Source organism: Branchiostoma lanceolatum, chromosome 16 (assembly GCF_035083965.1).
Source record: "Branchiostoma lanceolatum isolate klBraLanc5 chromosome 16, klBraLanc5.hap2, whole genome shotgun sequence".
Lineage (NCBI taxonomy): Eukaryota > Metazoa > Chordata > Leptocardii > Amphioxiformes > Branchiostomatidae > Branchiostoma > Branchiostoma lanceolatum.
The window spans coordinates 11,878,485-11,901,674 of NC_089737.1; the positions used below are offsets into that span (position 1 = coordinate 11,878,485).

A 23,190-nucleotide genomic window follows, 5' to 3' on the forward strand; every position below is an offset into this window, starting at 1 on the left:
ATGAAATTACAGTCTATGTGCAACTTTGTGGCCGACTCACTCCTCTAAAAATTGTTGAGACAATTTCTAATATTTTCCAGCTACCCAGCAAGTCTGGAAGAGACTGATTACTGACTTTCATTTCTGAAATAAATGGATACATAATAATTCCATCCGAATAGCAGGTATCGTAATGGACTGGACTGCGACAAATTCTGAAAAATAGTCGCAACGTGGCGCCAATCAACGCCAATTTGTCACCTCAATTCTTCTTGTTTTTATTCTAATATAAAAAAATCGCAACTGGCAAAAGGACGCAAATGGGCGCAGAATAATTCAAAGCGGCGCAATCTCTGCAAATATATTTTTGATGAATCTAAGATTAATAATTGTGTATTATTCTTTAAGCCAATCTTGTATCTGGTTTGGAGACAAAACTTAGTATATGATATTCTGTGTGCGATTATTTTGTTTATAGAGGTCTCATATTCTACCCATGCACTGACCCATGCGTCGCGCGTCATTGTGACCGCAATGGAAAATTGGAGAAACTTTTCTAGCGCAAATTGGCGTAGTCCGGTGAAATACCCGCTCAAAAGACTACAGGCAATCAAACTGCAATTATCATTCTTTACAAAACGCCGGAAAGGTCGATTTCATGTGCACGCGTGCCCCATCCAGCTGCTTGCTGGTAAATTTCTCACGAGCGCAACCGCAGTCTCAACGACAAGCTCGTTGATTTAATACGACCTGTCATCGCGGCGCGTACGCTAGGCTGAACATGTCGTCTCCATAGCTGCTTCCCCTCTGATATGCAGTGCGGCTTATCTACAAGAGTAGGTGTGACCTTGCGTCCTTTCATTCGTGCAGACCCTTGTAGTGCCTGTATAGTGCTACATAGGTCAGAAAGTTTCCTTGCTGTTTCAGTAGCAGGGTACATTTCTACAGGGAGGGGTTTCTATATTCCCCAAGCAGAGGTTTCGGTCGAGTCGGGTAGGAGTGTCCGGGGGTGTCCGGGCTTTTTTTTACGTTCCTCTTCCTTCAGGACACTCCTACCCCACTCGACCGAAACCTCAGCTTTGAGAATCGGATTTCTATCCCTTGCCCTTTAACGTGCTTGAGGCACCTCGCGTCCATTCCCTAATGCAGTGAACAGTTCAGACCCTTGCAGTGGCTAGTGCTACATAGTTTAGCAAGTTTCCTTGCTGTTTCAGTAGCAGGGTACCTTTCTACAGGGAGGGGTTGCTAGCCTTTCCCTGTAACGTGCTCGAGGCACCTCGCGTCCATTCCCGAATGTTCTGAACAGTTGAAAACAGGCCGGCCAGTAGCCAACTTCGCAGAACAGCTGACCTTGCTCACAATCGACTCTCAACCATAGTCTACGTCTACAGAGGCCATGTTCGGCTGTGTGTGGCAGACGCTTTATAATTCACGCATCCGAGTTTATACAGAATGTCAGCTGGGCTGGACGGGGTTAGTTGTGAGGGCACCCCCAGGTGGAGGAAGAACTGACCTTAGCAAAATTACTGTTGTGTTTTACCAATAACGGTCCTTAAGAATTAGGTATCTCTCTCTCTCTCTCTCTCTCTCTCTCTCTCTCTCTCTCTCTCTCTCTCTCTCTCTCTCTCTCTCTCTCTCTCTCTCTCTCTCTCTCTCTCTCTCTCTCTCTCTCTCTCTCTCTCTCTCTCTCTCTCTCTCTCTCTCTCTCTCTCTCTCTCTCTCTCTCTCTCTCTCTCTCTCTCTCTCTCTCTCTCTCTCTCTCTCTCAAACACAAACTATTTTTCCTCGGCCTAACCTCTTCACAAAATGAATGTTATCATTGCGTAACGATCCCCAGTTTAATCTCCGAGAACAATCAGACAAGTGAACGCCATTAGGGATGGAAAGGGCTGAGCCAACCTTGGAGCACCTGGGACTCGTTAGTACATGTACAGTGCACGGATGTACAAGATACAAGATAACTGGAGATAGCAATATGTTGCCACTGAATTAAAACCAATGTTGAATGATTGAAAAGATTTTTTAAACGGTGATTGCATTCTACAAAGATAGCAACTTTATCCCCAGACTGTTATCCCAGTTGCTGTCGCCTTTTGTAGTTACTAAAAACTTGAAATCTTATTTTCAAGTGATATCCCTGCATCTTGATTATATGTGTCCGTAATGCAAGCTGTCGTGTCTCAGGTTTCAGTTTCAGTTTCATTGTTAACAACTTGCATGTAACAAATGTACAAGTCACATGAAATATGTTGAAACTACAGTTAAAACGCTCTTACCAGGAACAGTATACATTAGAGTTAAAAACAACAATCAATATCAAATCTATACATAATGGAATAGAAGCTTATAACATCTAGGGATTCTTCTTAGACAGCAACTTCAGTGCCCGCGGCATGAAAGATAACTCATGTCGCTTAGTTTTACTTAGTGTGGGGAGGACCTGTACACGCGCCCGGCGCAGATTGTAGTTGATCTGCGACGGTTTGGACACAAATTCAAGCAGAGGGTTGTGAGGATCCTCTAGGATGTTTTGTAGTGTGCGCAAGGTGGCCTGGTCCCGCCTTGAAGACAGAGTACTTGGCAAACAAGAAGTGACGCAAACACATTCGCTCGCACGAGTAATTATATTGTGACCACTTACGAAACAGATTGCGCATCTGTACGTTTACGCGAGGGCTTGCATATACTCAACAAGCCACACGGCTGTTTTCAAATGTGAGCTGGGGCTGAACGAAAAGTAGATATCATGAGATTTGGAGTTGTACGAAGAGCTCGAATCGTAAAGCCCCTATCTCTGTACCCGCGGCACGGTGGCGGTCTTGCTGCGTCCTAAATTGAATGTGTGTTTCCCTGGACCTTATAATGGGAGTATTATACAAAACGTGCAAGTATGACTAAAAAGACAACAAAACACACAAAGCGTAAACATATTCGTCTTTTATCGATGGAACTTGTTAACCGTACTCTCAAAGCAAATTGGTTCGTCGCAGCGAGATCGCCGACGTGCAGCGGGTCCAGTGAGATAGGGGATTTACGTTTCGGTCTCCTCGTAGCAACTCAAAATCTCATCATTAATAATTTTCCTTGAGCCCCAGCTCCAGAGAACAGCCGTGTGCCTTTTATCGTATGCACAAGCCCTCACGTTAACGTACAGATGCGCAATCTGTTTCGTAAGTGGTCTCTATATAATTACTCGTGCGAGCGAATGTGCTTGCGTCACTTCTTGTTTGCCAAGCACCTTGCGTAACGGACATACATAATCAAGATGGATGGGTATCAATTGAAATAAGATCTTAAGTTTTAAGTTTTGTGCTGGTATTTGTTAACTTTGTTTCTTCTATGTATGTTGTGTACGCCTTACTGTGTATTTTGACGTGCTTTGTGAAAATTTGTGTTGAATTTTGAATATTGTTCCCAGGGCTAACCCTTTGTAATAGCCTTTGGCTAGCCCTGGCTGTACTTTTTTACAGCCAAATAAATCAATCAAATCAAATCAAATCAAGTTTTTTTTAGGAAGATATAAAAAGTTAAAAAGTGACAGCAACTGAGATAGAAGTAGGGGGATAAAGCAGATATCTTCATATAATTATATAATGTCGACCTATCAATGCTAGTCCAGCAAGCTAAAGATCACATTAAGGTAGTCTAGGGTAGGGGTCCGTCCCTGTGTACTCTGGCCAAGTAAAGAAAAAGAGTGAAGACATTCCGACGTTGCACCGTTGGGAAACCCTTGTGGCCCACGGGCTCAAGAAACAGAGATGGGCGCCGCTCAATACACCATAAATATGATGTGGGAAACCAAGCAATATTAGGGCCCGAAAATCGGATTTTGAAAGTCATCTTATTTAGTCATCTCTATACATGATCAGTTCAAACAACACTATCACAATGTAAAGCGACTTCCATGATGCAAAAATATGACTTCGTGGTGATGTCAGAGAACTCACTATAAATCGTCGCCGAGGTTTTTGCCGGCTCGCGAAACTAAGGGGATCATCGTATGGCATGTTTTTGCACGGTTTTCAAATGGTCAAAGTATGAAGTTATTACACGAATGTGCTAGACAGTGTTAGTAAATGTCACTACCATATTTTCAGCATTCTTATTTATTTCCATTTTTGGGGCCCTAATATTGCTTTGGTTGCCTTTAATTTCAACAGTGAGGAAACCTGTAGTAGTGCCGTCCTCAGTAGACGACGAAAATGAAACAAAAAAAGGCGGCGATACTTTCTGTACACAAAGCCGAAGTGTCTACCAAAGGAGCCCGCAACCAGCTGCCAGACAATCAGCCTGCCATCACCAGACTGCAGCAGCCGGTGTTGACTCTTTTCATCATCAGTATGCAGACAAGCGTCTTCTCATGAACCACAAATGAGCCGGACGTAGACGACCTTGATGCCTACTCAACTCTTCAGGGGCCGAGCTCTCGTTGACAGAGAGCTTCTTCACTTCGATCTTCCCCTTCCTACTGTTACCACTGTGGGTAGCGGTCGATAAAACCTATACGGAAAACCACAGCTAACAGGAACCGAAGACTCAGTGCCAGACGTGCTCATACTAGATTATTCGCGTTACAGACGTCCACAGTAGTGACCGTAGTCCAGCGCCTAATGACCATTTAAACTTTATTGACAAATCAGCTTGACAGCCTCTCTCAGAGAGATTGAATTGCGCAGATTCACAGTTCTTCTTTTCTAAAACCTCATCATTGTTAAAATAACAACAGAAGATTACACAAGACAGTTGAAAAATGAACATGGCAACGTGACAACGTACAGTCTCAGGAGTTTTGCGGGCATTGAATGTCCTGCATTGCTCTCGGAATGAAAGATTTTCTATGTCTATTTGTTCTACATAAAGGAAGTTTTAGTCATGAAGGCCGACGGAGGTTGTAGAAAGACTTGACCACCTTGGGCAGGAATAGCCTGCCCTGCCTCTGGACCAAGAAGTTGCGACTTCGAATCCTGGCTGTGTCGCTCACCCGACGCTACTGAAAAGGGCCGCAGTCCTAAGGACGGTACGTTAAGCCGTGGTTCACTGTTCATTGTACCCATCGAAGAGAGCTAGTGGAATGCCCCTTGTACAATGAGCCTGTAAATACTGTACATCGCAGTTGTTTTATCTGTCACGACCAGTGGAAGATTACATTTTCTGTTCATTGAGTTCATATGAGCTAAACTGGTTGAAGGTTTAGTTAAACCAAAATGGTCTATTTCAAGCGAATATTTCTTCAGAATTACATTTCTCCTTGTTCCCATCTGTTGCTACCCTATTATAAGCTTATTACCTGTTTCTATGCAACATGCCCTTGGGAAAGGTTTGTCAAATAACCATAATCTTATTTGTCTACGCTTGTAGATAAGGCAATCAAAAATATGAATTACTTCTCTGTGCCTTCCGATAATGCAATCATGCCAACCTCTAAATCAAAATTGCAGTTGATTGGTGTATGAAGCTAGAAGCAGTGAGACCACTAAAATCAAGTCACACAGTAGATGATGTTTACGACTAAAATGACTGCAGCTTGCTCTCTGATGTACCATAACACATAATGTACAACCACGATAAATGCCAGACGAAGTCATCCTGAAACATGATCGTGTCTCCGTGGATATCATACCCTTGTATCAGCGTCCTCTGCATCTGGCAACGCTGTCAATCCCATGCTTCAACTTGTCCTTGCCTCAGATGAACACTTACTTACTTACTTACTTAAAACTTAAAAGCGTCCCGCACTTCCTTATATCTACCATCAGGGACTTGATCTTCGTTGTCAATGAAGTTGAGCTTTGACCTTCATCGGCTTCTTTTCCCTTTGTAGGTCCCCATAGCACTAGTTTAGATGCTATAACATCAGGGTGTCTGAAGCAATGTGCCGTTAGTTTCATTCTTCCTGCCCTTATCTTCACTGTGACTGATGGCAAATCTTATAGCTGCTCATTAATGTGTTTTTGCTCCCAGGAAATGTTGAGACACATTCAGGGCATCCGTGTATGGTATTTGGATGAACAGGTTATTGCCACCAGCTGTTTTCGCCCTTGCTATAACAGCACATCCATCATTTTTTTTTGGCAAAGGTTGCTTCGATTAGCCAACAAAGGGCACGTCCATGTTGGTCGACTCTAAAGGGCACACATCCTTTTTATGTGCGCTATAGGGTCCTCTCACTTGTTTGTTCACGAAATACAGAGCGCGAAAGGCCGCACGTTGCTGAGAAGTTTCTCCGTATTTTCTCCGTCCCTATGGTACCTGCTGAGCCCGTTTTGCGTGAAACGTCTGAAGCGCAGAAAGCGTATCTTGCCGAAGGCGTGCACATCACAGGAGGCTTTTTTTTTCTCAAGGCGAGGACGAAGTAAAAGGCATATTCACTGAAGACGTGAAGAGCCTACAAAGTTTATCTTCAGACGAGTTCAAGACGTTACTCCTAGCGTGAATAGACATATAGTGTTTTATAGTTCTCGAGGATTTTCCATAAACGTCCCTGCTGATATATATGTTATGCTACAAGGCCCATTTTACATCATGTATTAGACTGCTATCATGTGCACATGATGCGTGTGGCTTTATAATATATTTATTTGCCGGAAGTCACGACAAAAAAAGATCGCAGAACTTAAGAAACTCACCCAAGACACACTATGAACGTGTATCATTTCCTCCCATGGCCAGCTAAATCTAGACTGAGGCATTCATAGCCTGATATGTCCGCAAGTATATCGTTGACAGAATCTTGTTTTGATAGATGCCATCATTCCATTACAAAGATTGGGAACCGCACTGTTTTGAACTTCAAATGATTGAATACATATTTCCAGTTGATAATTACGCCTATAAATCAAAATGGTGGCCTTGAAATTCAAAAATGGCTTTTCAAATATGAAATGGCTAACTCAATATACTGCAACGAATATCGAGGGTCGAGTCCAAAAAGTCGATAAAAACACCAGTGATTGCAGCCTACTCTGAGTAACTCATCGATCATGAGTGTTGAAATATGACATATGCAATATTGAGACAGATGGTGCGTTATTTTGCCGGCACACCATCATCAAAATGATTCAGAAACATCTGCAAAGTAGTCTAAAGGACTACGTCGTCACTATGGAGTATGGACATACATCTTACACCGTGTTTATCAAATTTTTTAGTGAGAATCAAGTTGAATATTTTGATTAACCCGACGTAGACATGAAACGTTCGCTATGAAAAAAAAATAATGGTAAACTATGTGCTGCGGACACGTCATCTGTATGACAGAGGGTTCTGTATAATGTTCACTGATTGAACCAATCGAATCAATAATACCCAACAAGCTGTGGTGCGTACACAGAATCCATAGGTAGCGTGCGAAGTCCAGTGGTTAGCGATCTTGCCTCTGGAACTAGCTATAGAAGCCCCGGGTTCGGTCCCGGCTGTGTCGCTCACCCGACATGCACGCTACCGGAAAGGGTCGCAGTCCGCGGACATTAAGCCGTGGTCCACTGTTCATTGTGCTTGTCGAAAACTAGGGGAATTTCCCCGGTACAATGAACCTGTACATACTGTTCATATCGTCTGTCTTCTTTGACACGACCAGTGGAAGATTAGCTCATTTGTTCATTGAGTCCATTTGAGCTAAACTGGTTCGAGATCACTTTCCACTTTACTTTCCTTACATGATCCATTGAGGGGCACTTACTGCCCATTACCACACCCTACACTTAAAGGCTGCGTATTGTGTGTTGATGTTATCGATTGCTTTATATCATAGCTTGTGATCCGTTCAGTCTGTGAAATAAAATGATTAAAAAAACGAACGATGTAACACTTCAAATTCGAACAAACTTATGTAGGAGTCAACAGAGAGAAAATTCATTACTCCGGTGGATATGTGTCCAGAACTAAAGGAAAATACATGCTGTTAGTAGGATGTTTAAAGGAACTCTTAGTTTACGTCATGGAGCAATGTGGGAAATCTTTCACAACACGATACGGTGATATGACATTTGCTTCAAAGGTTCCACGTGATCAGTGACCGATATAACTACCGTGAATACCACTGTTGTTCCAGCTGATGCAATCTGCAGTTGAAAACCTACTCGGAAATCTCTGGTTTAACTGAAAGGGAATCACTTACTCTGGTGGCGTCGTGTTGCGTAACGGCTAGAACATTCGGCCGTCAATCAAGGCAACCCGAGTCCGAACCCGGCTTGCCCCCAGACATATCTGGACATGCGCCCGGACGTTGTGCTTTTGGGAACACAATTTTACTCACTTCATTCAGGTGTAAATAAGTACCTAGCTTCGGTTAGGGGCGTTTCTCGGACAGGACGTTAAATGGAGGTCCCGTGTTTGGTGAGAGCCACGCTCCGCGCACGTTAAGGAACCCACCACACCTTTCGAAAAAGAGTAGGGGCATGTCCCGGTGTGCGATGGTCCAAACCTTACAGTCTGGTCTGGGTTGACACCTTGAAAAGGCGATAGTCACCTGTATGTTATTCCTTCCACAAGTGTGGTAAATCTAAATAGATATGAGTTGAAAACCGAAGGAAAATACCTATCATACTTAAACTTTATTTGTAACCAGCACCCATGTCAGTAATCCCACTAACTATATAAACTATACATATAAACTATAGAATCGTTAACTCCCAATCTAGTTGGTTGGATATGCTATTCTTGTATCATTCAGCGCAAGGTTGTCATTTAAGTACACGTATAGTTTTGCCTGGATTCAATCTGAATGAATTTACACATGAGGATAATCATGACACTGGACGAAATCAGGTCTTTAAGCACTCTTAAAGCATGCTTAAAGATTCCGTTATGGCACTCTTTACGTCACTTTACGTAATACTTCCGCGGGCTTAAATGTTATATTTACGCTATCTTTAGGTATGTGCTTAAACGTGCTTAGTGGGACCATTTAAGCAACCGTTTAAGCAATGTAAACTTAGCTTAAATCTTAACTTTTACGCTACGATTAAGCATCGTAATCTTTACTTAAATCTAGAGACATACGCCGTATTTAAGCCTCCGTAAACCGTACGTAGTGGCACTCATTTAAGCGACGTTTAAGCACGGTAAAATCAGCTTAAAACCAAATTTTTGGTCGTCGTAAATCTGTTGTAAACATCTATATTTAAACTTTATTTAAGCTCAGTTAAGTTCCCTTTTATTCTGTTGTGTATGCTACATGCATGTGTTTGTGCTTGGGTCTTTAATGTTCAGCATCATTTCAGGTGTCATTTCAATTTGTGTATTTCATTCCAACGCCAGCTGCTGAGTCAGTCCTATTTTAGCTCCGTCTTCAGCTTCTAGGTCTTCAGGTCCACTCAACACGCCTCTGTTTTATCTTGAGATCTGCATTCCTCACTCAGCCCTCATCCCTTCAGAAGTCTCAGGCGCCGTAGCCCTCTTCAGAAGGGTGGGAGGGGGTTGGGCAACGACGTAGTTTCCTTCGGGCATACCATCCCAGCAGCCAGCTCTTTCGCCTGTCCCTGGGCACCGCCTGCCTTCCGAGTTGACAAAACCACCGCTATTCCTTGATATACAGTTGTAAGTCCCGCTATAAGGGGGGGGGGGGGGGGCACATCCAAATCTATGCAGCATTAGAGTCCACTCGCCGAGGTATTCCTTATTGCTGGCTGGGTTCAGGAAGTTGCAGTAAAGACTATTGTCAACTGATCGCGCAGTTTTCATCAGTCTGGTTTTAGAATCATGGCAAAGTGCACTCGGGTTCCGTCGAACTGTCCGTCCCCGAGAGAGTAAGACGATAAAGCTGCAGCAAGAACATACAGGTCCATACACAACCAAGCTTGGCCACCAAATGAGAAATTAAATTTGAATTTCCAACGGAAAAAGAATTTGAATATCGGCATGAGTGTTGATTGGTTCAATTCGCGAGTAGTGTGTATTTGTGACCATGATTTGCATAGCTAGCAGACACTGTAACAATGGCCTTTTTACGTTTCGGCGCATGCGCGCCGGAACGTATTGTCCTGGCTTTTACCTTCAAGCTTCAAGGAATGAACCAGGGAAGCTTGGTTCAACACTGTGTCGCAGATTTGCATGTGACACAGGACGGCGCAGATTTGCATGTGACACAGGACGGCGACCGCATGTAACTGCTACAACTGTTCGGAAATATCATTGCATTGTGGTTTCGGACTTTGATATCCTGAAAAATGACCATATTACATCTATTCCACAAGATTGCAGAAGAAAAAAAATGATTTCGTCAAGAAAACGACCAAAAATCGGCATAAATGATACCATATAGTAAGGTTATAGCATTACGTCCAGTGGGAATAGTTACGTACCGCAGCTTGGCCGATCTGGCAACGCGAAGCGCTTCGGACCCAGAAGATCCGGGTTCGTCTCCGTGCATGGATTTTTTTTTCTTTTTAGATATTGAATATCAAAAATATATATTGATATTATATTAATCTATCAATATCATATTTATGAATATCATTTTTTTTCATTAATAAATAAAGAAATATTTTATATTTGTTATTTTTAAATATTCATTTAATAGATACAAGCAGTGTTTCCGCCAGACCGCGACTGAGAGGCCGTCCACTTGGGGAGGGCCGTACCGCGAAAATTAATTGACCGTACCGCGAAAATTAATTGACCAGGAAAAGTAACTGAATGTTGTGATCAGAAAAGACTTTGTTAATTTTTCAAAATCAATTTGTTACGAAGGTCGCTTTAATACTGCTTCAATCGTCACAAAATGCGATCTATATAAAGTATACTAGTGACCAGAAGCGTCTGAAGTGTAAAGGGGTTTTCCCGCCCTGTGGTCACGTGACATCTTGCCGTCAACCAATCAGAGCACAGGATTTTATGACGCGGACCAATCAGCGCTTAAAACCTTGCATATCAATGAGCTTAAAAACATGGCGGACGGCCCGGGACGGGGCAGGTTGCGGCTCGACTTATGTGAACTCATAGCGAAAATTATGATTTATCTACGGTACATATGGAGAATTTTCACGGAAAAACACTCAAAGGAATATATATTGTGTCGAATACGGTCAGAAATGACGGCGAATCGCGGCAAATTACGACGTAGAGGCTGAAATGCACGGGCGAAATTCTTGTTTTGTTTACGTTTTTCTTGTTTGCTTCGATGACTTTCTTCGATTGAGTCTTGAAAAACGGGTTTTAAATGAGATCACCGTATGCCAAAGGCACCGACATCGATTCTTCGCAAGCTTAACAATAGCAACAAACAAAAGAGTGTGAATGTCCAACGATATAGAGCGTCCCCACGCCCGCAGTAACAAAGAAAAACAAAGAAATTATGCCGACCTCTCGTATTTTTTTCCCCGATTTCTCGGCATTTAGTTTGTCTTTTTTTTAAAGAGGACGGCCTATGTCTGAGTTCAGGCCGTCCAAAGCGACATAAGGCCGTCATTTGACGGGAAGACGCCCCTCTGGCGGAAACACTGTATACAAGGCCTTTGTCTTATGAACAGGACTTCATAGATTCCAAACCCGGCATTCGAATTTTTCTGTTCATTGTAATGGAAAATACCGTGCAGCGGCTCCTATGCGCGGTAAGATGATTCTTGCAAAACACTCGCCACTAAACTTCTATCCCCGATGTAAACAGAGGCTCTTGATGTTGTTTGCAAAACAGCGATTCTTTGTTACAGTAGCAAATGCTCCATTGTTCAGTATCGACTTCATTCAGACAACACGGACGTGGAAAGTGGCGCCCCTCGGCACAAAACTATGGGAATTTTCATGAATTTTAGCAAAATTACCCAGGAAAATAAGGAAGAAATGTTGTAAATGCGGAAACCAGAATAATACGGATGAGGTAGCTGTTGATTTGTTTGACATTTGGTAGTCATTTTAGATAGAACCTTAGCTGTTATGAACTTCTATTTCACTTAATTACCATAGTGCTGATGATTCAATGGTGCTTTTTCAAATTTTATGTTTTATTGCGTGCCATGTACATAATTACATTGATAGCTTTTATAATGAGCCTATTATACATTTTACAAATAAGTACAAGTTGTAGGCCAAGACCAGCTTTTTCAAAAGCACTTAAGTTAAGTGACGTAACTTCAAAATTGCTTTCCCCAATCTGCCTTTCTCTATTAAAACAGTACTCATTTCCCAAAATGACAATTTTTCTTATAGACTGAACAGCCCTTGAGTGACTTCCTCTGGCAGATTTTACTTCAAGTAAAGGGAAAAGACAATTCACACCCATAAACGTAGCCGAAACGTCAGCTTTTTTTAAAAGCTCTTGTTTATATCTATTGTTATTCGGAGACGGTCTTCCTGGGCATTTGACAATTGGACAATGGATGTTTCTACAGTCCAAAAAAGGTGTAAAATGTTTATCAGTAATCGTCCACGTATAGCTTGAAAACAAACTTGCCAGAAATTGTCATTTTGCTATCATCTAGAAAAATAAAACAGCGTAAAGCAGACAATAAGACGGACTTTCAAATTATCCAATTGCCGACTATAAAATGTTGTTCAGACTTGCCAAAACAACGCCGCATTTCAAAATCTTTAGACGAATATCCTGTGTTCGGGTGCAGGGGAAATCAAGTGAGACGCTTTTTTTGCACGGAATTTGATAGCTTTTAGTTTAGGGTATTTATTACAGAGCAGATAGAATGGTTATAAGAACACGGGGACTCTTCACTGCGCAAAATCGGCTCTTTAAGCACTCTTAAAGCATGCTTAAGTATTCCGTTTTGGCACTCTTTAAGTCATTTAACGTAATAATTACGCGGGCTTAAATGTAATAACTGAAAACTATTGCAAGCGGCGAGTGCACACGGCTCGCGGGAAAAAGTGCTTGCGTTTAAACCTTTCAAAGTACACCAGAATTAGCAGAAAGATTGTCTAGACCTCCAGAAATAATACTGAAGTTTTTTTAAAGTGTGGTGTGTTACATTTGTCGACTAAATTGTTGTTTACTTTGGCCGAAACGACACTGCCGCATTTTCAAATCCTTTAGTATGCATGCTGTGCACGTTTAGAGGAACCTTTGTGCGATACTTGTACACAATTTGATGGTTGCTTGTTCCTATCTCGAGTTGAATATACCACACACGCTTTACCAGATTGGCAATGTTAAGACAAAATGAATGTAACGTTAGGATATAAGACTTAGGTTCAGGGTTTTTGCAGAGCGGGCGCAATTTTTATTAGAAAACGGGAACTGTTGGTGCAAGAATTTTGTCTCCCTGAAAACAAGCGGTGATCAAAGGCACACGGCTCGCGGGAAAAAGTGCTTGCGTTTATACCTTTCAAAGTACACCAGGGAGACCTTGAAAAATAACCCGTAGTATACTGAGGTTTTTTAAAGTTTGATGTGTTACATTTGTTGACTAAATTGTTGTTCATATTTGCAAAAACGACACCGCCGCATTTTCAAACGCGTTAGTATGCATGCTGTGCGCGTTCAGAGGAACTTTTGTGCGATACTTGTACACAATTTGGTGGTTGCTTGTTCCTATCCCAAGTTAAATAAACCACACACGCTTGACCTAATTGGCAATGTTAAGACAAAATGAATGTAACGTTAGGATACAAGACTCAGGTTTAGGGTTCTTACAGAGCGGGCGCAATGTTTATAAGAAAACATAAACTGTTCGTGCAAGAAGTTTGTCTCACTGGAAACAAGCGGTGATCGAGTGCACACGGCTCGCGGGAAAAAGTGCTTGCGTTTAAACCTTCAAAGTACACCAGCAAGACATTTAGAAATAACCCGTAGTATACTGAGGTTTTTGAAAGTGTGATGTGTTACATTTGTCGACTAAATTGTTGTTCCCAATTGCCAAAACGACACCGCCACATTTTCAAACCCGTTGGTATGCATGCTGTGCGCCTTTAGAGGAACTTTTGTGCGATACTTGTACACAATTCGATGGTTGCTTGTTCCTATCTCGAGTTAAATAAACCACACACGCTTTAACAGATTGGAAATGTTAAGACAAAATGAATGTTACGTTAGGATATAAGACTTAGGTTTAGGGTTTTAACAGAGCGGGCGCAATGTTTGTAAGAACACGGGAACTGTTGGTGCAAGAAGTTTGTCTCCCTGAAAACAAGCGGTGATCGAGTGCACACGGCTCGCGGGAAAAAGTGCTTGCGTTTAAACCTTCAAAGTACACCAGCAAGACATTTAGAAATAACCCGTAGTATACTGAGGTTTTTGAAAGTGTGATTTGTTACATTTGTCGACTAAATTGTTGTTCACATTTACCAAAACGGCACCACCGCATTTACAAACGTGTTGGTATGCATGCTGTGCGCGTTCAGAGGAACTTTTGTGCGATAGTTGTACACAATTCGATGGTTGCTTGTTCCTATCTCGAGTTAAAAAAACACACACACTTTACCAGATTGTCAATGTTAAGACAAAATGAATGTTACGTTAGGATATAAGACTTAGGTTTAGGGTTCTTACAGAGCGGGCGCAATGTTTATAAGAAAACGGAAACTGTTCGTGCAAGAATTTTGTCTCCCTGAAAACAAGCGGTGATCGAAGGCACACGGCTCGCGGGAAAAGTGCTTGCGTTTAAACCTTTCAAAATACACCAGGGAGACCTTGAGAAATACCCGTAGTACACTGAGGTTTTTGAAAGTGTGATGTGTTACATTAGTCGACTAAATTGTTGTTCACTTTTGCCAAAACGACACCACCGCATTTTCAAATCTGTTGGCATGTTTGCTGTGCGCATACTATGGAACATTATATTTAATGCATACTTAAGCGACATTTAAGATTAATTAAAGATATGTACATTTTTAAGTTGACTTTACGCTGTTCGTAAACTTAATATAAAGATATGCTGTACGCATGTAGGGGGGCATTAGATTTAATGCACCATTAAGTGACATTAAAGATTATGTAAAGATACATACATTTTTAAGTTGACTTTACGCTGTTCGTAAAGATAGTGTAAAGATGGACCCATAGTTGTGGCATTTAATACGTCTTAAATGTGGCTTAAATGTTGCTTAATCTTCTTCCAATGTTTAAGCTTCATTTACGAATCTCATTAAGCATGCTTAAATATCCGATTTGGTGCAGTGTGAGTCTTACGTACTTACGGATCTCGCTGAAAATGGTCTGTCATAGACTATCGCTCGTATGGCATTCCATTAAACCAGTGGCGCCGACATTGAGTGGTAGACTAAATAGCCTATGTGAACCCCTGACGGCATGTTAACTCTTAGCAAGTTATGGTCCATGTCTCGTTTGCAGGTGACATTCGCACTCGGGTGACTGGTTGCACGCCAGCTGTGAAATTGGAATATTTCCAGGCCAGGGGGAGTTTCAGTCATTTTCCATGTGGAATATTGCTCATTACCCTGTGGTACTGATCTTATCAAATGGGATCATTAAGGTTCACCTGGATTCATTGAACTTTATCTCAGTTTGCTCCTGGGATTTGTACCTCCATGAAAACGGAAGTATTGTTTTCGGTGTGTGTTTGTTTGTCTTGGTGTGTGTCCGCAGATTTTAGAATTTTGAACTATTGGACAGTGACAGGATGTGAGGTGGAAGATTTTGTAACCGGATATTGATAAGATTAGAAAATTGACTTCGACCAGGTCCAAAGTTACTCCCCTAGGATGGGAAGATTGGCTTGGTCCGGTTCCAGATCTCATGTTTCATAGACAGAAAAATGAATGCACATTCCAGTAATTAGCGACAAATTTACAATAATGAATAAAAGACTTTATTGTGCATTCATGCCCCGAGGGGCTAGGTACAGGTCGTCTAACTTAACACTTGGAACATACAAGGACATAAATGCAAGCTGTAAACATATAGAGTAGACAAACGTGTTATCAAACTAAGCTAGTCCAGTAGAGTCGACTTCTTCTCGCTTCTTTGTACATGTGTAAATGTATGAACAGACAATATTTCTTATACAAGGATAATCCAGGCGTAATAAAAATATGAATTTGTCTGTTGCATTTAGATGTTCGAAATATGGGAATTTTTCTTTGATAAGGTTGATAATGAATAAACAAGAAATTCACAAAAACTCATAAAAAATGAGATCTTTGATTTCTTGTTCATCTTCATCAGCAGATTCATTCTAATACGTGGACCCATGTTAGGGACATACTACTAGCCTCACGATCTTACTACTTCCAATAGATGCCACGTTTTTAAGAAATCATTCATACCTTATGCTACGTATCATTGGAACAACCTTGCCTTAGCTGATCGATCATTAAGTCTTCCTCATTTTAAGAAAACAATGATCAAATCTGTGCGCCCTGTATCCGTCCCATATTTCAACACTGGTCCTCGTTACACCTGTGCTCTTCTCATTCGTTTCCGTCTCGGTACTTTCGGTTTAAATTTCAATTTGTACACTAGTACTCGCAACCTAGTTACCAGTCCTGATTGTACCTGTGGTCATCCTTGTGAAAGTATTTCTCATTATTTCTTGTACTGCCCAAACTACACTCAATACCGTTCCTTACTCTTCAGCAATTTAGAAGATCTGGTAGGATAAGTCACAAATCTCAATGATCTCTCGGATAATGTACATGTCCTAATTCAATTATTGCTTAAAGGCTCACCCTTCCTTACGAATTCAAACAATGCCAAACTCTTACAGTATGTCCAACTAGTCATTAAAGAAACCAAAAGATTTGAGTAGCCAACCCCCCATCCTACCAGGTCTTGTAGTACCTTCCCACATATATATCTGTTTATTGATTTCAATTTTCTTACATTTCAAGATTTCTGTCATGTAGTTTATTTGAGATAATTTGTTGCTCTTATGCTTTGCATGTCCGCACCTGTGTTTTTTTTTCATTTTCAGTATTTGTAATATTTGTTTTGTACTTCTGTAATGTATTCTGTCGATGATGACACGAAAATAAGCTGTAAGCTTGAGTCTGTCGTCATCATGTCATGTATTTAAATGTTGCAATAAAAAAAATAGATGCCACGTTTCATATTTCTGGAATAAGACGTAAAGTTCCAAAAATCCCCATTAAATGTATTTCCCAAGTCCCAGGCAGCCTCTGCTGGTTGTACCCACTCATCATGCCCCGTGGTAACGACAGCGCTGTAAACCCAGACGTCGTGTCTGTGAGGCCAATAAACCACTCTAATCTCTTCGATCCAAGGTCCCCGGGGCGCAACCGTTTATATACTGTATAAATCAGATACCACCGCATTTCATCGGGGAGGTCGTAAGATCCCCTGTTGTTCGTCCCAAATCTGTCATCGTTTCCCACGAGCGCTGCATCAAAGGATACTCACAGCCAGCTATAAAATTGTTTTATGACGCACCCAGAAATCGCCGAAGAGGGAGTAGTTTAACCTATAATGTTGCCATCAAATCCATGATAAAGCCCGAGGACAACAGTGGCAGGTGATAGCGACAGCAATATTTATGTTTTAATATCACAGCATGTAATACATCGTTATCCTCCATTGGGTTGTGAAGCTGCTGTAACCACGAAATGTACCATTAAGTGGAAGCATGCCGGGGAGAAAATCGTAAACGGGATTTTCAGAGGATTTTCGTGGGCGACCGTCAATCATATAAAGTACCTCATACATGGTACAAAATAGCCGATGTCAACTCGTGTGCTGTGTGAAATGGCAATAGCTTTGCGCGCGAGGAGTTATCAAGGACACGTATTGTGACCTCCTGGGCTTAACAGGATCTAAAGCCCGTCGGACATGGGCAAACGCAGGCTTCTGAGCATGCGCGGTCAGATGTAATGATGATGCATTGCATGGGTCTACTATTGGCAGTACAGTAACTTCCACAGATGTCAGTGATTTAAATGGCCTACCTTTTTTTAGTTCTTAACTTAATTGTTTTCATCGTAGAGTGTCACTACCTCACTCAACAACCATGGCCGGGAAGCTCGGGTCTACTATTGGCAGTACAGTAAGAATATGTTTGAAACTTTCACAGATTTCAATGGTTTAGATAGCCTACCTTTTATTAGTTCTTCCCTTAATGCTTTTCATCGTAGAGTGTCACTCCCTCACTATTGGCAGTACAGTAAGAATATGTTTGAAACTTTCACAGATTTCAGTGGTTTAAATGGCCTACCTTTTTTTTAGCTCTAAACTTAATGCTTTTCTTCGTAGAGTTTCACTGCATCAATCAACAACCAGGAAGCTCGGATTCACAGATGGACTCTGAAAGACAGAAAATTGTAAACGGTGAAGTTCTGGGTATAGAAATTAATTACCTCCATAGGATCGTTGAGATTAAAGGTCTAAATCTAGACATGCCAAGTTAGATTTAAACAACTACTTAGAAGGTTATTGACGTGTCCAGGCAAGTTGATGTTAGCATGTAACCTGAACTCGCCCTTCCATTTTCAAACCCCCATCATAAGGATCTATTCACAGCTTCTTGAGTTATGCACACACACACACACACACACACACACACACACACACACACACACACACACACACACACACACTGGAAGGACGTGTATGATAATGATTCATTACATGTGTTTTGAAAAACTCTAAGGCAAATATACCTATCCATTCATCATACACCCATTAAAGACATAATTGAAACAAGTGCAATATAAATCTGCTGTTCGACTGGTTTTGCTGATGGGGACTTGACATTTACCAACTGTTGAGTGATGAATTGCCGCTTCCTCAAAGGTTTCTACCTGCGGCGTACGTGCATTATGCGTTTCTACCCAAAATAGCTTGAAGCATATGTCTACACGGCAACAGTGTAAAATACGGCAAAAATAATGTATGTAAATGATAGGTCTTTTGCCATTGCAATATGTGTAATTACATTGCATTTATTCATAGCTAGCATCACATTCTACGTTAATTTCAGGTGTAAGATACTTAGGGCTGATTAAAAAGAAGTAAAAAAAGTCCCTATAAGCTTGGGTACCCCGAGTGTGGGAGTAGAGTCTGGTGAATACACGTGCTTCCAACACCTACTCTCGTCTGGAGAAAAATCCAAACCTCCTTTAGAGTTAGCATTGATCGATATCCCCTTGTCTCCGTTTGAAACGCTTCAAACGAAGTTGAACAGGTGGTAAATGGGCTACAGGACCCCCCGTAAAGCTCTCCCACAGAGACCTTCTCCAGGGAGCACGTTTGAAGGGATGACACCTCCTTGTTTAAGTAGTCATCTACCAAAGGGGGAAGCACACGCTGCTTTCCTTTTCCACTCACATCGCCTGTGCTGAGGATGATGTATTGAACGTGCACCAGGTGATTGATGAGTGGACTGCACTTCTTCCTGGCGAGATTTTGTTCATGTTTCCATTCAGTCCGTGCCAATCACTTCAGTAGAGAATAACACAGCCTTTTGCATAATGGCAAGTACTCGTACATGAAGAGTTGCATGGGTGGTGCAGTCTATCACAGAAAGTGCAGACTGGCTCCTTGCCAGTTCTGTCCAGTGTAGTTCCATCTCCACTGTTAATAAGGGCGTATCGAAGCCATTCGGTACGGCTAAAGGGATACATTTTCTTTAGACGCCAAGCTATGATTCAAATGAACATACACATTCAATGGGATTTTCTAAATTTAGAATCCCAGCAAATTCCTTGGTTTCTGAAAAAAAGGGCCAAAAAGTCATCACTTTTCACTATCATCATCTTCTTACGCATGGTAACAGTTATTCAAGCATGTACCAATATTTTGGAAACGGCCAGACGTTTAGTGGCATAGCAGTCACTGCCTTTCGTCAGTGCAGTACTTGCGTGCTTAACCTTCATCCATCCTCCATCCTTATCATCAACTACTCGTTTTGTAACCACAGCCATGGAAACGCCCTGCAGTTAAAATCAATCTTCACTTTGTTCCACTGCAGCGTCTTGCATCTTGCGAGCAGCTCCCTTAACTCTCAGAGTTTTTATGGCTTTGTTATGTTAGCTGAAGATGTGGCTAATATAAGCCTGGTATGTCTACCATGTAATTCAGTACCATTGTTCTTGTTTCTAACACGTGCGGAATCAATTCAGCAACCCATCAATCAAGAGACACTCGAATTAGCGTTATGTGCAAATGTCGTCACAGCTTGTCATTGTGGTATATTTTCATCTTCCTGTACATATATGTTCAACCCTGGCCAACCTCCGGCCCACTGTGAATCTGTCGTTTTGAGTGGCAATCTGTTTGCCAATCTTCTATATGCTTAACCGAATTTGGATACTGATATACGTAGTCATACGCCATCCGTTACTCGTGTCGTGACTGGCCTGTAAGAATTACCATTTCTTACATCCTGTTTTTGAGAATTATATATAGTATACGAAATTGACAGCTGTTTACCTATGAAGTGACAGCATTTGTAAAAAAAAAAAACTCCATGTCCACAGATTTTGAATCAACGGCAGGTATGTAAGCTTTTAGAATGCAAATTGCAGTGTAATTTCGGTAAAAAGGTCTTTCTAAGTGATGCATCATGCATAAAGCCATCTTAAACATTTTCCAAAGCAGGCTCCAAATTAGTACCTATAGCAATCCTGTGAGAGCTCTTCTCATAATGACGTAGTAAGATCTATTGGGAGTGAATTTCTAATTGCAATGATAATTATAATAATGACCGTTATCAAGAAATTGTAATCTACCAATGGTAATGACCGTTATCAAGAACCCTGATTTACTATCCTACTTGCAAGTCTGTTTCATAACTCCATTTGAAATGATAGACCAGTTCAGTTGTTGTTTGCTCTGTCTGAAGCACGTCTTCTCATAACTAACATGCTTCGCTAAGTGTTATGATTACTCTTTCGATAATGATGTTTGTTCGTACGTCATGTTATCCCATTTAGTAATAAATTGTATCATTGTTCATCAGCATCACTTGTAGTGTAAAAGGCCCGGTTTAAGGCCCATGTACGCTTTTTGTCTTCTGTCATTGTCCGTCTAAAGGAAATTTTAAAAGTAGATAAGTTCACAAATATGAACATTTTTATAAAAATTTTATCTAATCGACTGAATTGTTTGACGTGCTCTTGAAATTGTACTTGTTTAGCCATGTAAATATTCTAACGCAATTCACTTGTTGTTCTCCAAGACATGTCTTCCAAGATGATTTAACAATAAAGATTGATTGATATTGTGTGAAGGAATTTATAGGAACTCAAAAATAAATACATCTGGCAAATGAAAACGACTGTCACACTATGTAATTCAAAATCTGTCAATGTGTCCATCAAGTGCAACATCAAAAAATGGTAGTTATTCCAACTTACTAACTGTGCCCCACCAAGTACCATTGAGCTGTGCGTACCACAATACAGAAGCAAAATACTGTTTTATGATTGACAGCTTTTAGGGACTGAATGGCGGTTCAAATGCTCTTATATTTATGATGGCAGACAGATGAAGAAAGGTTATGTCGAAGGTCAGTGCTTACAGCATTATGACAGATTGATGTACGCGGGGAAAACAGTGGGTAATGTAATGGAAAAAGAGGGATCATAACCTTACAGAGGGGTGTTGCAGTAAGTGGAAATCCAATTTGATTATATTATATACAGCAATGTAAACCTGTCATGTTCACGAAAAGAACGATTACCTGTTTTTCCATTTTGTCCTTTTTAAGATTGTATGAAAAATAGATGATTAACAACGAAGAATCCTTCCTGAAATGGCGTACACTAAAAAGGTCATTATAGATGGAGGCACTTCCCGACAGAAGGACCATTCTAAATCATGAGTAGTATGAAATATACTTGGGAAGATTAGACAGATGCTAGGTTGTTCAGGAAAATGGTAAAGACTAATGCCATTACCATGAAACAGTAATATCCTCCAAATGTCAAAGACATACTATTAGTTAGAAGGGCGCAACATGATTCACTGCGACAGCGACCCGTTGTACTTTAAAAGCCTTTGCAGCTAGCCAGGACACCTTGGCCATTAACTTAATTGAACATGCGTCGCATGTGCTCTGTGTGTCAATAGTTCGGCCGCCGTAAGTACTTTTGGGAATCCTTGTCAGTGAACACATCTGTCACCGTGGACACTACTGCTAGGCAAGAGTTGGAAAAGTTTTAAGTGAAGTAGCGAGAAAAGTAAAGGGTGCGTAGCGTCGCGGTGGCGCAGTGACTGAGTGTTTGGCACAGAACACAGAGGTCCTGGGTTCAAATCCGGGGTCCCCCGGTTTGCCTCGTTGACGTTGTGCCCTTGGGAAATGCACTTTACACGACTTTCCTCACTTCTCTCAGTGAAAATGAGTGTCTGGCTTCGGTTAGATACGTCCCTCGGATAGGACGTTAAATGGAGGTCCCGTGTTTTAGGAGGGCCACACAATGAGCACGTAAAAGAACCCACCGCGCTCATTGAAAAGAGTAGGGGTCCTTCCAGGTGTGAGTGGATAAAATATAGCTGTCCGTGGCATACGCAGCTTGTGCTGTTCAGTACAAACCTCGTGTGTTACGCCATGAGCCGGTTTGTCGGGTATGTAATACAATTTAAAAAAACCCAATGAGGACACTACTGCCAAGCAAGAATTGGGAAAGTTTCAAGTCAAGTAGCGAGTAAAGTAGACAAACAGACGTACCAGAGCAGTCAGTAACCTCTAGAAAACATTATCTAAAGCATTAATCTTGTTCAGTGACTTCTTCAAATAGACAACTGACGTCACTGCCCTAAATGTGGGATCTTTGGATCAAGGACTTCTAGCAGATTCTTTACATTAAAAAGTTCTTAATATGAAAGGTTCAAACAAACCATACCAGATTCTTTGTAATTGTGTGCCAATAGTTTGGCTGCCAAAAGTGCCTTTGACAACCTTTATCAGTGAATACATCTGTCACTGTGAACACCACTGCCAAGCAAGAATTGGGAAAGTTTAAAGTGAAGTAACGAGTAAAGTAGACGAACAGACGTACAGAGGCGGGCAGTCACCTCTAGAAAGCTTTATTCAAAACATTCATCTTGTTGAGTGACTGCGGTTGTTTTTCGAATCTACGATTGTAAAAATGAAATCAAGTGAAGGCCACAGCAGGTAGTTCACCAAAAATAGACATCACGGTTATGCTGATCAATCGTTCGCTCCAGAATCAAATAGACAACTGACGTCACTGCCCTAGCTTTGGGACCTTTGGATCAATGACTTCTAGCAGATTCTTTTTATCAAAAAGTTCTTAATATGAAAGGTTAACACAAACCAAACGAGATGTTTTGTGTGCCGATAGTTCGGCTGCCAAAATGCCTTTGACAACCCTTATCAGTGAATACATCTG

The 23,190-nt window shown here is 41.3% G+C and overlaps 1 protein-coding gene across 2 annotated transcripts in view; it reads left to right on the plus strand.

Moving 5' to 3' along the window:
- LOC136421653 (D(4) dopamine receptor-like) overlaps positions 1-23,190 on the plus strand; it is a 57,974-nt gene that overhangs the window by 6,057 nt on the left and 28,727 nt on the right. The window lies entirely within an intron of this gene.